Source organism: Myiozetetes cayanensis, unplaced genomic scaffold, assembly GCF_022539395.1.
Source record: "Myiozetetes cayanensis isolate MyiCay16 unplaced genomic scaffold, myiCay2020 scf3, whole genome shotgun sequence".
NCBI lineage: Eukaryota > Metazoa > Chordata > Aves > Passeriformes > Tyrannidae > Myiozetetes > Myiozetetes cayanensis.
Window position 1 is genome coordinate 14,584,380 of NW_026087521.1, and position 17,253 is coordinate 14,601,632.

Here is a 17,253-nt window from a genome sequence, read left to right on the forward strand (position 1 = left end):
CACCATGAACATACTTGGGAAATAGGCAAAGGTTCATCTGGTGGTTTGGGTTTGGGGTGTTTTTGGTTTTTTTTTAACTTTCATATGTATTTCTCAGACGTTAAAACCAAATGCCTTAGTGGCAGTGAGTCATATTGGACAAAGGTTGAAAGGTATGAAAATACCTACTAATTGTAGAATCATTAATTTAAAATTAGTCTAAAATTACCCTCCTTTTGATTTCAGTACCATTAGAATCTTATGCCTATTAATTCATTCCAGGTGCAGAAAAAAGAAGCTTACATTTTTTGTCATCCTAACATAAAAGCACTGTGATCATTTTGGGGCTATTACAGTTGATAAATAACGATGAATACTACAAAATCTCATCCATCTTACTTGTTCTGTGACTAATTTCAAGGGTGCATTATGCAACAAACCTTGCATACTGCCTGATATCCCAGTATACTCTGCAGCAATTGGACTCTCATATTTGTAAGGTAACAGATGTCTCTTTGTATTCCAAGTAAACATTCATTTCCTATATGCTGTAGTTTGAAGTAACGTGTTCATAATTGGCAAAGTCATACTAGCACACAGGAAGACATACATGGAAACAAAAACTTGTTATAAATAGTTGATAGATAAAATCAAACTTTATTTAATTAGGCAGTGTTGCTGTATAACATAGAAAATGTGCTGATCGGCAGTGCTTTCATGTTCATGATTCACTCTCACAAAGCACTCTTTGCTAGACAACCTGTTGAGGTAAACTAGATAAGAAAGAAAAAATATTTTCTTTCAATAACGCAAAATGCAATATTTCCATGTTGTGTAAGAATTTCGTGGCATGGGGATGCTGCTTAAAAATCTTGCAAGAGAAAATGAAACAACTTTAAATTTGTTATATTGGTTGCCACAGGAGGGAAAGTCCTGCCTTAAGACAGAAAACCAATAAAATATCCACATTTCTTTTTTCAAATATTCATCCCCATTTCTAGTTTTTATTTCATTGATTTCTATCTTGCCTCCACCTGGTCTCTGTAATCAGGCAGTTTTCATAAAGCTGATCCTTCAAGCTGTGAAATGTCAGGTGGCTCCTTCTGTGCCCTCCAAGCCCTGTAGAAGAGAGAAGCGTTTTGCCTCCTCAACTACTTCTGCTCCTCCTCCTCCCAGACACCTGTATTTCTGCACACTAGCCCAGAGGGAATCGCCATAGGTTTTGGTTTCCAAGGGTTCACATTCACACACCACCCCCCAGCTCCATTTCCTCAAATCCTGAGTCTGCTTTAAAGAAAAATCAGTCCTGCAGAGCCATAGGATTTCCCTGCCAAGGAAGGAGATTGCTGCAGGGAAAATAGCATAGTTACATCCCCAGTTGTGTCTCACAGCAGCTGGAGTCACCTGGGTTTCGCTGGTAGCATAGGGAGAACAAGTGCCTGAGACAAACTAGCACTGGTGAAGGAAATTGCAGCCCTTCCTTTCACAAAGTTACTTTGTCACGAACTAGGCATACAGGGCAGTTATTTTATATACATGGCATTTTTACGATCAGAAAGCGGTTCAGTAACTTGAAAGATGATTTTGTGATCTGTGGACAGCTGATAACCGTAACTATTACATGCAACCTCTTTGTAAGTCATGTGTATTCTGCTGGCTTGATGCCATTCAGTATTAGATGGATGAGTTTAAATGGCTTAAAACCTCCAGAGTTATGCTGATCTTGTATGGCAAATTTATTTTGCCATTAATGATGCTCAGGAGAGAAGAAAGACCTGAGCCGTTTGTTGGACCTCAGATGTCTGAGCATAGTCAGAAGCAGCAGCTCTCACCAGCCTGATGTGGGAGTTCAGAGAAACAACTTCTCCTGGACTCGGGCTGCCAGTGCTGTGCAGGGCATTTCTGCTGCTGTGATCTCATTTTGTTTATGATTTCCTGCTGGAAAGCTGGGAGCTGCAGCCACGGAGAGGTGCCTACAGTCCCACCATACGATGTGTGTGCACCCACACAGCTCTGCAGCTGTCTGAACCTCGACTCTCCTGACACTCGCTCAGGGGCTTATCTATTCCTGATATGTAACCTACCAGCAAGGTGAGTGGTGCTCAGGGGCACCAACAAACAGAGAAGACCTTGTTATATATTTTTAAAGCTCTCTGCAGCCATGCAAGCTTACATAGAAAGCTCCTGTTTATAAATTGATAGCTTTGCACTGTTTTTCACAGTTGGTCCCAAGGTACTTCAGATGTAGCAGGCAATGTTTTGACTGTTATCATAAAATACTGTAATGTATTTTTATTTGCAAGATGTTTCCCCAGTGCCAGACAGGTGTACTCAGAACCACCTCTATGTTTATTGGTAATCGTATTTATTTGGTTACAGTAAGTTCTATGTTGAGAAGTTCAGGGGAGGGGAGGGAAGGGAAGAGAGCAGAGATTTCAGTCTCCTGTGGCTGCCAGCAAGGCTGTTTATGTTGCTGTGGTTGTCATAGAAACCCAGGAAGACAATTAAAGCATCCACATATTTTTCAAGAGGAATATAGCGTTTGGGTGCTTTTGAATATGGGCATCTCAGTGGCTGCCAGAGGCCCTGGGGGAGGGAGACTGCATAAGAATAAATCAGACCGAGTCCAAGTCAGACCCTAAGCAGCCTGGGTGATGTGAACAGCTGCACTTATAAGATCATACATGTAAGACAAGCAATAGAGATTTATTTTTTATTATTTAATCAGTTACATAAGCCTGACTGGTATTAGAGTAACAGAGAGAGGAGCGTCTTGCCCAGGGCACCAGCACAGGCAGGTGCTTTCCTGCCCTTGTTCTTACTGAACCAGTTAACATAACAGCTGTTGACATGCAAACCTTGCTGTCTCCAGCGCTGCCCAGGGACACATAAAGGATGATTTCAAGACTGTGAGCAAAAATATTCTTAAATTATTCACTTTGTAGTAAAACCAAAAGAGCTGTGTCTTCTCTCTCAATGTGGTCTGGGGGTTCTGTGTTGGGAATCTGTTCTCCAAGATTTAGGGAAGTTTTGCACTTAGCAGTAACACAGAAAGGCTTGCAGTTCTGTTCTCTTAATGAAGATTGAATTGTAAAATCCCCATGAACTTAATAAAAAACATTATCTCACTTTTACAGATGGGGATGCAATGGGAAGGTTCCAGTATGAAGCTCAGGTGACACAACAGAGATCATGGGCTGATTCCCTCTCTCAGGCAGGTTGGAATGTGGAGGTGATTGCTTTCAGTCCTGTGCTTTCAGAGCACAAACCAAAATCTAGGGTTTTTTTCTGCACAATTACAATTACTCCCACAGTACTCTCAGAATCCTTGAAACTTCTGTCCATGTAATTGGAATAACCCTAAAGGTCAGCCAAGAAACTTTAAATTTCATTAATATTCTTACAGTTGAAAGAATAACTGCTCAAGGAGAGGAGGTACTAACAGTGCCTTGACATGGCATTAACCTTGACATAAATGTGTTGTCAAGACAACAGCAGGCCCACAACTGCGAGCTAAAAGGCTCTCATGAGTAACTCTGAGCAATCTTCCTCTGGAGAGAAGGATGTTGATTTTATACAGTAAACAATTATGAAGAAATAATAACATCATCTAGAGATCAGAGACAAGCCTAGAAGCCATCCTGTCCACAAAATTAGCTGGCAGGTCTCCATAGTCCCTGAAGGAGGACAATTTGAAACAGAAATCTATAAAGGGAGAGGAGCTGAGTGATTTGCTTTCTTCAGCCATTTTTATTAACTTTGTTAGAAGAACATCTCCCTGCCACGGGAGTTTAATGCTTCATGGAGAATCCTGCTTTTGTCAATATAAAGAATCATTCCCCTCTGTCAGGGCAGTCAGTGCGAAGGCAAGAGTGCAAGAAGAGCTCTGTGTTTGGGAAGCTCTTTGTTTTCCTCTGGCCAGTGCTCTTCCTTCCATGTAAAATTAATGGCATGCTTACAGACATTCAGTAACACTGCTGTGTGTCACTGTGTGCCTGTTGCTCATATCTGTCCGTTTGCTGAGGAATTCAGCTGTATCTTGGAAACCTGTTTTGGGGGAAAGTGGGTTTAAATTGCCTGGGCAATGAGAGGAAGCCGGTCAGGCAGGCAGTCAAACCCTGTTTCCCAGCTTTGGAATAGTTTTCACCTCAGGAATGTGTCTAATGACCTTGGCATTCAAGCCTGGATGCTAACTAGATTCCATTGGCTAAAAAAAAGTCAAGTCATGGCAGTTCAGTAGCTGGATTCTCAGACAACAGCCTGGTTTATGTCCAGTGGGGGACGTGCCAGTATCTGTCACAGCCTCAGGAGTATTCTGGGGAGCTTTACATTCATGCAGTGCTGCCTGTTGTCTAATGCACAGCAGATGAGATAGTTCATGTTAAAATTATTAGAATACTTTTTCTTTGTAAGAATATTAGATTTTTCCGGAAATGTCAGGTTACTTTTCCTGCTTGTAAATAAAGACAGGCATAAATAAGTTTATTACACTTGTTTTGCTAGTCACAGCATTATAAAGATGTTTTTGCAATGTGACAAGTACATTTGTAAAAGTTGCTGTGACTGCTTTACTAATGCCAAAAGAATGTATGTGCATATTCACACATTTAAAGACTGAGAATCTATTGTCAGTACGTCATGGAGAATAGCATTACAGACCTTTACTGTTACCATGGAAAGACTAACACTAGAGCAACCTTGCAAGAATTAAATACTCCTCTGTCTGTTGGTAGACTTAAGTTGTTTTGTCATGCAGGAAGTATTGGTACAAGATTTTATTACTGAAATGATCAATCTTTCTAGAAGGATCTGCATTGAAAAATGCTGCTAATTCGGCAGCAATTAGAGGAGAAACCAGTATTTCTCTTGCTAAGTCTTCAGATCAATAGATGAAGATTATACATAAGATTATAGTGCCCACATTTGCCAAATAAAAAGGTAGTAGAGGGAGTAAATGATTCAGGAAAGTAGCAGGATCAGTAGAATATTTATATCTGCATGTATATTGGCAGAACTCAGCTGTTATTATGACCAGTAGTCTTAGAGAAATCTCTTGATGGACAATATGCTAAATGTTGACTAAATTGCAATATTCATCACTTCAATAGGAACCACAACATAGAATGCCCCCTCTTTGCTCCATCATTGTTTAGGAAAGAAAACCAAAACATTCACAGTTTCAAATAGAATCAAATTCTGATTATCTTCCCCATGGCTAGTAAGTATGGAAACCTGGAGAAGCAGGACAGTCCTATTCATCCTGTTTGATTAGGAGTCTGTTCTTCAGCACAATACTATCTAATATGTATTAGTGAGGTGTGCGAAAACAGAAATGAAAAAAAGATGTGAAGCTGATTACGGTCTTTGTCAGCCCAAACTCTAAGGCACAAGGTCTTTTCTGGGAGGAGGCTATTACACAGTATAATCACAGTCTAATAGTGGCATATACCGGTGTGATTCATAAAAGCTGGGAAGGTGGAAGAGTAACTTAAAAATATCTAATTGTCTTATGCATATTTTAATGCCATCTCTGTTAACTGGTAAAAGTGAATAGGAAGAATAGAAGGATAAAGTAGTGCAGAAAATTGTGTCCTTAATCATAGATGAGCTTGTGGTTTTGGTGATGCAGGAGTAGGTAGCAAAATAAGTGCAATTTTAGTATTGTATCTGCATTTTAGGTCTAAAATTATGAGCAGAGCGACGTGATAATCCAAACTGAAACTGTTTGCATTCCTTTTGGGTAATTACTTAGGAATTACTATTAATAGCTCTATCTCAGTACACCTACTCAACCAGTGACAAATTCTGGATGCTTGAAAGGAAGGACAAATATACTCCTCATGAGTCCTGTTATGAAGTGAATGTATTCTGACTGTGAAATGCCTAGTTTACATGCTGAAGACAGAATTTATTTGTTAGGGACAGCCGGCACAAAACAGGATTTTAAATCAGGACTGGTTTGTTTGAAACATTGCTTGTACATCTGTTCTCTACCTGTTCATTTTTATTGCACTTTGCTGCTAAACTCTGCTTCTGGATCTTACTCCAAGTTACTATTTAAAAGGCATTCTGGTAGGGGATGGTGAGGAGACAGATGCTGAGAGCCATTTCAGTAACTGGTTACAACAACTACTTCGGATGCTGTAACATTGAGGTAAATGGAATATAAAAGCTTAAGTGGACTTTGAGCTAAAACATTTTCAAATGGTGTTTTGTGTCTGGGAAAACTGTGTTGTTTAAATGGAAAAATGGTTGAGTCAGTGGTTTTCATTTTAAACGTGATAGGCAAATGTGATTGGCCTATCTTCACAAGAAGATAATATGGTGTTTAAAGTGTGCATTTACATCCTGTTGAGGAAGCAGCTTTCTACTCATTTCAGTCATTCTCTGGTCAGCTGAAAGGGAACTAGAAGGAAAATTCTCTTGTTTCCTGTTTAAAAAACATGTTTGCTTCAAGTTGACAAAGGAGATAGATAGGAAAGTGAAGGGGAAAAATGCCAGTGTGTATGAGAGAATTGTCAGTTTCTTATCAGTGTGCAGATAATTCCTGCAGCTTTTCTCACTCTCTTTGTTATGAAATGTACATTAGAGAGTCTTAATTGCCCATAGGAGCCTGCTGCTAATTAGCTTCTTCAGCTGCTCATCTTTTTAGGGGCAGATTGAAAGATGTCTGTGCCTCACCAGGGGGGTTCTCTTGGGGCGATGTTTCAGCCAGGGCAGAGCCCGGCCCTGGCGCTCTGCTCATCTGAGGGGATCGGAGAGAGGGGCAGGAGAGTGTGAACATGCAGGGAGCTACTGCTGGGGATTTCCCCTTCTGCCTTGGAGCCAAACCAGAGGGAACCGACTCATGTTTGGGAGCATGTGGAGATTTTTCTGAGGGGAGAATTTCTGATAGTTTTTTTCGTATTTATTCAGTTATAGACTCTGAAGTTTGGATTTAAATAAAAATCTTTAGTGAAAACTGTCTCAGTAGATTCCTTTAGGCTTTTATGCTATGAAATGGATTCACTAAAATGAAATTTTCTCTGTTTGGAGGTTGGAAAATATTTTTGAAAGATGCATATGGTTAGGAAGTTTTATTGATAAAGAACATTCAACAGGGTTGAACTCAGACCTCCATACAGCAGCTTGTATCTTAAACAGCATCCCTAATCCAAATCTTACATAGCTTTATTCCATAATAAGCAATTCTTCAATAATCACATCATCTGATGCAGTAAAATTGTGATATCTTACCTTCTTAAAGAATTAAGTTTTTAGAGTATTGTTTTCTCTTGGAGGGAAAATAAATCAGCACATTTCTGCATTAGCACTGTTCGATTCATTTGATGAGTTTAATTCATAGAAATTGTTATTTGTGTTGTCTGCATGTGTGGTTCATTTCCTTGAGAATGGAGGCAGTAACATCAATCCCTCACTGGCACAAGATGAGCTGGAATTATTGATTCATTTGATTTAATGTTGTGACCTTATTTTAACTCAGCTTGCTGGCAAGTACGGGCCAGGAAATGGGCAGTCCGTTAGATGGCAGGTCGTATTTCTCAACAGCAGCACTTTGGGCATTTCTGCTTGCTTGTAGGATGTATAGACCTTCTTTTGTCCCATACCTTTCCACAGCTGCCACGTTAGCTTTGCACAGATAATAGTAAAAGTCAAGTTTGAGGTTTTGCATGATTATTTAGTTCTTCAGACCTGTGATTCAGATGATCCATATTACCATTTATCATACTGTCTTGGCAAAATAACTGCTGTTAAAAAGCACTTATCTATGTAAAACTTTTAGATGTCAGAGTCCATGCAAGGTAGATGATTCGTTTGATTTCTGATGAGTTCTTCTACTGTCAGATCCCAAACTTTGAGTTGCTTGTAACAATAAAGTCTTTGGTACCGAATTTTAAATACTCGAGATAATGTTACCACTTATCATTTCTATATTTTATGAAATTCGTTAGATTTGGCATATGTATTGCACCTGCATGCACAAATCGAAGCAGAGTGACTCTCTGTGCTAAGTGCTCGCTCTCACAAATCAGGCATGAAATAATTATCTTGTTATAAGTGGTCTTAGAGCCTTGGGGCTCTATTTTCGGTTACAACATTAATGATTTCCAGTGAATTTTAGGGCTGACAGCAAAGGAATCATTCTTTGGATAGCTCTGTTGGATGATTTAATTCAGAGCCTCCCCAGTGCAGAAGGGATTAACGGGGATGCGATGCTTCGTTCCCCTTCTGAAACACCAGTTTCTCTGAGATTTTTGGGGCAGAGCTATTGCCACCTACTGGAATCAGGGAAAATTCTTTATAAAAAATACTGTTCCATGGTCTATTTAAAACAATGAATGCAAGATCTCAAGTATAGTCTGGTTAGATTTCAGTTGTGATGGCAGACTGTTGCTGGCAGTAGTTAAAATGTAATATTTATATCTAAATTGCTGTTACAGAGAATGAATGTAACAGTTCAGTACTCAGATGGAAGGTTAAGTTGGTCAAAATGTTATTGTTAGAAATATTGAAACATAAACTTTATATGTATGTCAATAATTAGAAATTATTTAGAGCAGGAAAGTGCTAAAAATACATGCTGATCCATGTAATATTGATCTCTTTTTTTAAACTCCTTGTCCTTATGGGTTGTTTTTGTCTCAGATTCAACAACAACAAAAAAAAATTAAGAAAATTATTTCCCCCCCACTCCTTTCCTTTTCTTTCAGTAAAAATTTCCAGAGGATTGATACTCTATTCTCTCTTCCCTTCCCATTGAAGTATGTGGTTGAGTGAGATTTTAAGGTTTTAACAGCTCTGTGGAAAACCATTTCTGCACAGTGATGGTTTGGCAGGCTCTGTGAGGCACAGGGTCTGCTGCCTGGAATAAGCAATAAACTATCTGTAAAGCCTCAGCAGTGCCTGCAATCACAAAGCCTGACTGGGCCTGGGCTGTAATTGTGTCACCATATGTGGTTTGATTTTGGGGTTTGGGTGGGATTTGCTTTGTTTTTCTGAATTGAACTATAAAATCTCACCATTCTGCACTGCTTCATGTACCAACTTCCAACATGAAGGTACAGTTTTACAATACCTTTGTATGCCTAAAATTTTGGGGTAATTAAAAGCAATACATTTTTTTATCTTTCTTTATTGTTTTCTGAAGTGTTTGGAAGCATTCAGAAAAAAAAGATGGTAACACTGAAATAGAGCTTATTTCATTTGGAGGGTGAATTTCCAGTGAATATTTCTGCTAAGTTACTTTCATATTAAGTTACATCTTAAGTTACAATCTTGCTTTCTATGTCTTTGGTCTTTTTTTAACATGATCTTAGAAATACTTTTGGCAACTGTAACTCAAGTGATGCTTTTGAGATGCTGATGACATTCCTTTGACACTACTACTGACACATGGTGAACAGCACAAGTGTCAATAAAGGTTACTTGTTAGCGTAAGTAAGAACAGGAAGTTTGGATGGAATTTGTCTAATCAACTTCAGATGTCCAGAATGTTGACCTTGAGCTGTCTTGTAGTTCCTTGACTAATGGAGTGAAAGATGCTTCATTTTGTTCATCCATTTTGCAGCTGGTCTTTGCCTGTGGTTTACAGAATAGCCTTTCTTATGTCATGCCAGCAATTCTTGCATGCTGTTCTGTTAATAATTCTTTCATTAATATTAAGATATTATACTTATTATAATTGAACCCTACACTCGGCGCTTTCCACCAGTATTTATTGAGCTGATCTGTCTTTATACATCACATGAAAGAGGTGTCTCCTAGGGGAATGGATACTTCTACAATAAATAGGCAGCTGGTTGATATTCCTGTTATAACCAAAAGCACTTTAGAAATTATAATTATTAAGTAAATGAAATGTAAAATCAGGTGAAAAATCAAATGAGATTAAACATCAGGTAGAGATTTATTTTATGATAAACCTGCATGAAATTCTAAAATGCTGCATTTGACAGACCAGTTTATTTCAGTAATTCAATTACTGGGTATTCATGCTGCAAGGAGATACAATCAGAGAGACTAAATGCTTTTAAATCTGGAAAGAGAAGATAGAAATTCTTCAATTTGATTGCCCCAGTTCTGTCAGTAATTTGATTGCAGTCTGGTGCTCCATCCATAAGCTCCTAAACATGTCAGAGTAGGGATGACCCAGAACTTCCACCAAAAACCCCAGGAGCAGCAGAACCACTGCAGTTCAAAGACCAGGAGTGCTGAGATAAAGAGAGGGGTTTGAACACAAATGGAATAGTTTATATGCTGGTCTGTCACGGATGTTCCATGCCAGTCTGTCTTTAAAAAAAATACATGAGTGCATTTTTGTCCTGAAAGAGCTCAAACAGAACGAGTCCTGCCTTGCCTGCAGGCTGTAATAGAGAGTGACCAAATCTGTCTGGTTTTTGCTGGAAAGCCTCGTGCAGCACAAGTGAGCTCTGGGAGCCCCCAGGGTGACTGACAACCACTTTCCAGTTAGCACTCAGCACTGAGATTCCCCAAAGGTTTGTCTGCCAGAAGAAATGCCCAAATCACTAATGAGCACTCCCTCCTTTCAGAGAAATGAGGGAAGCCAGCAATGACTGGATGAAGCCAGACTGGATGCACATGCTCACTGCTGCTACTGGTTGTTCCAGATTTTCCAAATGTTCTGTGGTTATTTCTGTATAACCACAGAAAAGCCACTAAACAATCTCTAAGGCACATTCTGGGGTCACAGGAAGTCCACACGTCTTTCTCAACCGTGATGGCTGCCAGGAGAGAAATAATAACTCATTCTGTTTCCAGATTACCTCTGCCCTACCTTTTTGCTGGTTGTCATGTGGAGAGAGCTTTGTGCTCGTGTTGTTTAAAATTTGTGAAATGGCATCTATTTCTCCAGCAATTAAATATTCCCAGATGTTGCTTCATGCGAGGGTTTGCCGTGTGCCTGTGCCCATGCTGCGGCACGAGATGGTTCTTTTCAGTTTGTACTTGATTGCTTTGAACATGATTAAATGGAGGATTTGTGGCAGCTGCCAAGGCAGTGGGAGCAGAAATTCTCATATGTCACTGACCACTGTGCATGCAAGTTACATCTCTGAGGCACAGCCCCATCACACACATCATGTCTCCACCCAGAACCCAGACCTGCATGTGAATACATGAAACTGTTGTAGCACCCAAGTTGCGGGTCTTGCCCTCTACCACATCGTGGCTTTTTTCCCCACTCCATCTGGTAGAATGCAGTGGGTTTCTTATTTTTTTTTTATACTACTTTCATACTAAAATATCTATTGATCATGAAAAGGCTTCAAAATGCTGGACAGTATCACCTCCATTATATTTACTCAAGTTTCTAAACATTCTTAAGTTCTTCAGGAGTTAACAATACTTGAAAGAAAGAAATAGTGAGAACTGCAGCATTTAACTGAAATTTTTCAATAAGAGAAGTAGGACTGAACTAACTATTTCTCCATCTCCTACTGGATCTTGCTTTTTGCAAGGATTGGCTGAGACTTTTTAAATACAGCACTGGAATCTGGGGGGCTTCCTGACTTGCTGAGGGCACTCCTCTGGAGCTCACCTCTTTATAAAACATTTATAAAGTGGTTGGAGTTCTCATGCACATCAGTAGTTTGGAAGCTGCAAGAAATAGTAAAATTTCTCTTGAAAGAGGAACAAAAGAGGTAAAAGATTTAGGGTCAGTAAAGTTGTTCAGGGACATGAACAAAGTTTTGTGGTAAGAGGTGAAGGTTCAGTGCACCACTGGACTCAAACACTTGTAGAAGCACAAACTTTAACAACAGGATGTGCTGAACAGACAAACCTAAGATTTATATAGAGTATAGCTTACTAAGAGTATTTCAATAAGGACTGTCAGATAGTTTAGCTCTTGTGAAACACTCTGTGGTTATTTTTAATTTTTTGAGATCAGGGTTTCTATTCTGCAGATGAAAAAGCAGGAAAAGGTCTTAGTCTTCAAAGTACACAGATCTAACTTGTCTGTAAACCACTGGAGTTTGTCCTTGAGGGGGAAAAAGTGCAGAAATCTTATGTTGCCTGTTGTTGCCTTCTGAGCCTTACCTGAAATGATTCACTCTTTCACTGCTACTTTTGCATACACTTTCTTAGCTTGTAAATGCACGGAATAATCTTCAAAGTTGCAAAAATATATTCCTGTGTTTTCTCATGAAAACATTTAGCCATTGTGGGCTTTGCTTCTCCTTTAACATTACCTTGCTGTAACTTTAACCTTGTATGATGTCTAGTTCCAGTGAAGCTTTCTCTGATTGTTGAGAAATATTTTTTGCCACTAAATAACAACATATCAAGCTAATAAGTGAGTCATACTTTAATTTGAAGGGGAAAAAAAAAATCACTGTCTCTACTAAAAAGTGGTACCTTTAAACTATTTACTCAGATTCATGAAGAACCTCTCCAGAAATAATTACCAGATTGTACTCTTGTTTATTTATTGTATACACTGGTATTTGGTTCTCCATCTTGTAATTATTGTTCACTGCTGTTGGTGTCGCTGAATTTTATAGTTAGAAACCTTAAAGTAGTCTTCTGGGTATACATAATAAACACTTTTTTTTCATGGCTTCTTAGCTGGAGAATACCTCATTTTTACAGTTATGATTTCAACCTGTCAGCCCCTTAGCTGGCGTTAACCAAATTATCTTCTGCCAGCTGTTTGTTCAGTATAGTCTTAGATTTGGATATAAATGGATACAGATGGGACCTCTGTGCACTCAGCTTGTGCAGTAATGTATTTAGATATTTGAGGATTTGATTGAACTTACTTTATAAGGAACTAATTTTGTTTAAATATATACATAAAAATATTTTGAAATCCTTTCCCAGAAAACAATGCAAAAAGATATTTTTTTAACAAAACCAAACCAGAATATTTATGATCTTTCTGTTCCTTTCTTTTTGTCTTCTGTTTCATCTATTGAAAATTGGAGCAGATTTGATGTATTTCTCTAAAAAATTAAAGAAATAAGCCATATTCCTTCTTTTGTTTTCCCTCAGCTGAACAGCTAATTTTGTGTCTTAAAGTGTCCAATGTTGAAAAGAAACAAAAAATACCATATTTTGAAACTGTGACCTGTTATCTAGTGATTGAAGTAGCTAAAATGTAGTTAAAATGATCTTAGGCAGAAATGCTTGAAGGACAGTGACATTCAGCTAAGATGCTTATGCTGAAAACTAATTAAGACTTTGCATTTTGATCAGGTTTTAATTTGAATTCTGCCCATTAAAATTCTGTACGTATGACTGCTAGGTATTTGTTAAGTGAACAGTTGATTATGTTTCATAGTTGTATGACCTTTCACAAGTTTATGCACTATTATTATAATACTTGAATTATTTATTATTATTAATTCATACAATTTAATTATTATTAGTTAATCTTAATTTATACTGGGGCAAACCAAGTATGTCCAGTTAGGATCAGAATTAGGACTAGAAAAGGGCATTCTGTAGAGCACAGAGACATCAGATGTTTCCTAGCACTTCTATTACCATCTGATACTTTGGAAGAGTAGGAAAAAGCTTGGAAAGAAAGATAAGTCAATCTCTGTGTAATGTGACTAAGGTAATTGCGTCTCCTATAACAAAAAACACGTATATATTTATTTCTGCTCCCAGTTTTTAAGTGTGCTGTAGCTGGGATTAGGGGGTGTGTGTATCTAATGGGTGCTGTCAGCTGCTGTGAAATCTGAGCTGGTTGGGCTCTAACACTAGGGAGACAAGAGAGACAAATCTCTGCATTTTCCTGTTCGAGTACATTTCTCAGCATCGGGAGCGCATGGAAGACGATGAGAGAAACCTGCTGGATGGTGTTCTGACGGTAGCAGAGATTTGTCTCTCTCCCCTCCTTGTAGATATGATGAAAAATTAAGTTTGAAATGCGGGGAGTGTGACAGCAAAGCGGGAAATTGTAGCCCGTGGCCTGGAGGTGGCCATTTCCAAGCAGGACTTGGAAGGCACCAGTACAGGTGTCCACCCTTCAGAATCCACTAATACGTGGTCACAAAAGTACTGAAATATCCAGATCAGCAAACAGTTGAGAACCCCTTTGATGTGATTAATTTTGGAGAACTATTTGTCTTGGGGGAAAAATTGCTCCTGTTTTTAGTCTGTTTCTCAGTTTGTTCAGATTGAATAACAGCTCCAGCATCTTTTCATTGGGCAAATTCAGATGCAGTTGAAAAGCTGAAATTTCTCAGCTTGGGAAGATGCAAGTGTTTGAATTCAAACTTTCTGAAGATTTTTAGCTAAATAAATAATATAGAAAATTTATGTTCATCTGTGACCAGGTGCCTGGAACAGACATAAACCAGAACAGCGTATTAAGTCTCGTGCAGGTGTGTGTTCTGACATAGCTGAAATCACGGAGTCATTTAAGTTGGAAAAGACCCTTTAGATCCTCGAGTCTGTAGTTATAACAGATAGATCCTGTAGCAAGGGGCATCAGTGTGATAAAGACTGTTTTTCATCTGCTGAGGTGCAATTTGTGTTCTTGCTGTGAACCAAACTATTTTTCCAAGTTTTTGAAGCATATGCTAGTATTTTAAAAATTCTTTGCCAGCTATAGCAAAAAGCTTCAATGCGTGTCCAAAACTCTGCTGGTATTTTTATGCAATGAAGGTTAAGCAGTGTTAAGCTGAATCCCATGAAATTTTATGGCAGTGGTTTTTCAAGGCTGCATCTGTTTGTTCTCTTCTCTTTTCTTGTTTGGTTTTTTTTTTTCAATTGCCATCATCTGGTGTAAGAAGCCTCATCTGCATATTTTTAGCAACATCTGGTTTAATGGATGAATTATTTCTCTGCGTAAACTACAGAGTCAGAGTGATAAATGCAAACTTCTCCAGAGATGCGTGGAGCTTCTGAGGCACGGAAGCCAGTATCTAGGGAACTGTGAAAAAGCTTAGGAATTATTGATTCAGACATTAATCAGGTTTAAATTAATCTGTTCACCTTAAGGTCAAGAGTTGCAGTTCACTTGATTCTTTAGATAGCATCTTACCATATGTATATATGAAAATTAGACATTTAAAAGAAGCAGGGATTTTTCTTTAAAACAGAATATGCTGATTTATAGTGAAACTATACCTTATGGTTTCACTGCTTTCTATGGGTTGTGTTACTGTAACTATTTTGGATGTATATGGGTGGATTAGAGAGGCCACTTGATGGACAGGGTAGAGGCGGTTTCCAAAGTTCTCCTTAGTTACGTGTCTGACTAGCACTAAGTTATTATACAGTTCATCTGGTTCCTCTCTAAATTCTGTCCTCTAAGTATTTTAAAGATAGTTGGAGGTTTGTTCAGGCAACTAAACGTCTTTAGCAGAAGAGGGACTTGAAGTTATGAGACCTAACCCAAATGCTGAGGTCCTGATTCTTCCACAGGATGCGTAATTGTTTGTGGATAAATAACCTTAGTTGTTCCCACTTCTACAGAAACCTTCCTCAGTCCAAACAGCAGCTACTCGAAATTATGTCTCTTTCGGTCCTCTGTCCTATCCATGACAGATGTCAGATGAAAACATGAGTCAATGAACTTGGCATAAATTTATACTGTTCAGTGAATTGGCATAATATAAAAGTCAGCACTGCACACAGGGGTCTTTAAAAATCTCTTTAAAGGAGTTCTTTTTTCTAAATCTAATACACTGGAGAATAAGTTGGCAAGTTGTAGGTTACCATCATCTTGATAACCCAGGCACAAAAGTCTGGCATAAGAGCAGTCCTTGAGTAGTTTTACTCATCAGAACAAAGAGATGAGGGATTAGTGAAAATGTGAATTAGCTCTCAAATCTTTAAGTGCCATCAGCACCTGATGTCAAAGTTTATCCCAGAGCAGAATGTGTAATTTTGAATTATGCGTGTTTTAACAAGCATTTTAGGGAGATGAATGATCACATTAGTGATTTTCTTCAGAAGTAATTTCCTTAGCCTGACTTGATTTGAATTTTGACCTTTTAAGACTTTTGATCTAAATCCATTTAAGATGCTTCTGAAGGGCTGAAAAGGCAACGAGAAGTCAACAGCTTTCATATTAAAAATATGTGAACTGTTCAGAGAGAAACATTTAATTCTCACAAAAGCCGTATCTTTAGGGCTACACAGTCCTCACTCTACAGCAAAGCAAAAATTAATGGAAATTGGAGAGAAAAATCAAATTGGTCTCTGTCTTGTGCCTGTGCTCTGTCATGCATAGCCATTTCCCATGCTGTGGTTCCCAGTGTTTCACTTCAGAATTATTGTACAACCAAATTGGCTCAAGTATTAGGAAAATTTATATTGATTATCAAGGAAATTACCCAGCATGTCGTATATACAAACTCTGCACTGGTACCTGACTGCATCATTTCACTTGTAAGCTGTTTACAGGGAATTGGCAGAATGATTGCACTCAAAGTATTGCAGTCACCAACTTAATGACCAAGTGAACACCAGTGACAAGTAACATTCCCTAGGGGTCAGCACTGGAACTGGTACTCTTTAAGATCTTTGTTGGCAACATGGAAAGTGGGATTGAGTGCTCCTTCAGCAAGATTGCTGGCAACGCCAAGCTGTGTGGTGCTGTCAACACATTGGAGGGAAGGAACGCATCCAGAGGGACCTTGACAGGCCTGAGGGATGGGCCCATGTGTTTAACAAAGCCAAGTGCAAGGTCCTGCATGTGAGTCAGGGTGATCCCAAGCACAAATACAGGCAGGGCAGAGAAAGAATCAAGAGCAGCCCTGAGGAGAAGGTGTTGTGGGTACTGATTCTCGAGGAGCTCAATGTGACTTAGCAATGTGCACTCACAGCCCAGAAAGCCAACCATGTCCTGGGCTGCATCAAAAGAAGTGTGACTGGCAGGTCAAGGGAGGGGATTCTGCCCCTCTGCTCTGCTCTCGTGAGACCCCACTTGGAGTGCTGTGTCCAGCTCTGGGGCCCCCAGCACAAGAAAGATGTGGACCTGCTGGAGCAAGCCCAGAGAAGGCCACAAAGATGATCTGAAGGCTGGAGCACCTCTCCTATGAAGATAAGCTTGAGAGAGTTGGAGTTGTTCAGTCTGGACAAAACAAGGCTCCAGGGAGACCATAGACAGATTTCCAGTACCTAAAGGGGACCTACAAGAAAGCTGGAGAGGGACTTTTTACAAGGTCCTGTAAGGACAAGAGGGAATGGCCTTAAGGCAAAGGATTCCATGTTAGAAAGAAGTGCTTTACTATGAGGGTCGTGAGGCACTGGAACAGGTTCCACGGAGAAGTTGTGGCTGCTGCATCCTGGGAAGTG

General features: G+C 39.2%; 1 protein-coding gene across 1 annotated transcript in view; it reads left to right on the forward strand.

Moving 5' to 3' along the window:
* SLC2A13 (solute carrier family 2 member 13) overlaps positions 1–17,253 on the forward strand; it is a 148,685-nt gene that overhangs the window by 120,365 nt on the left and 11,067 nt on the right.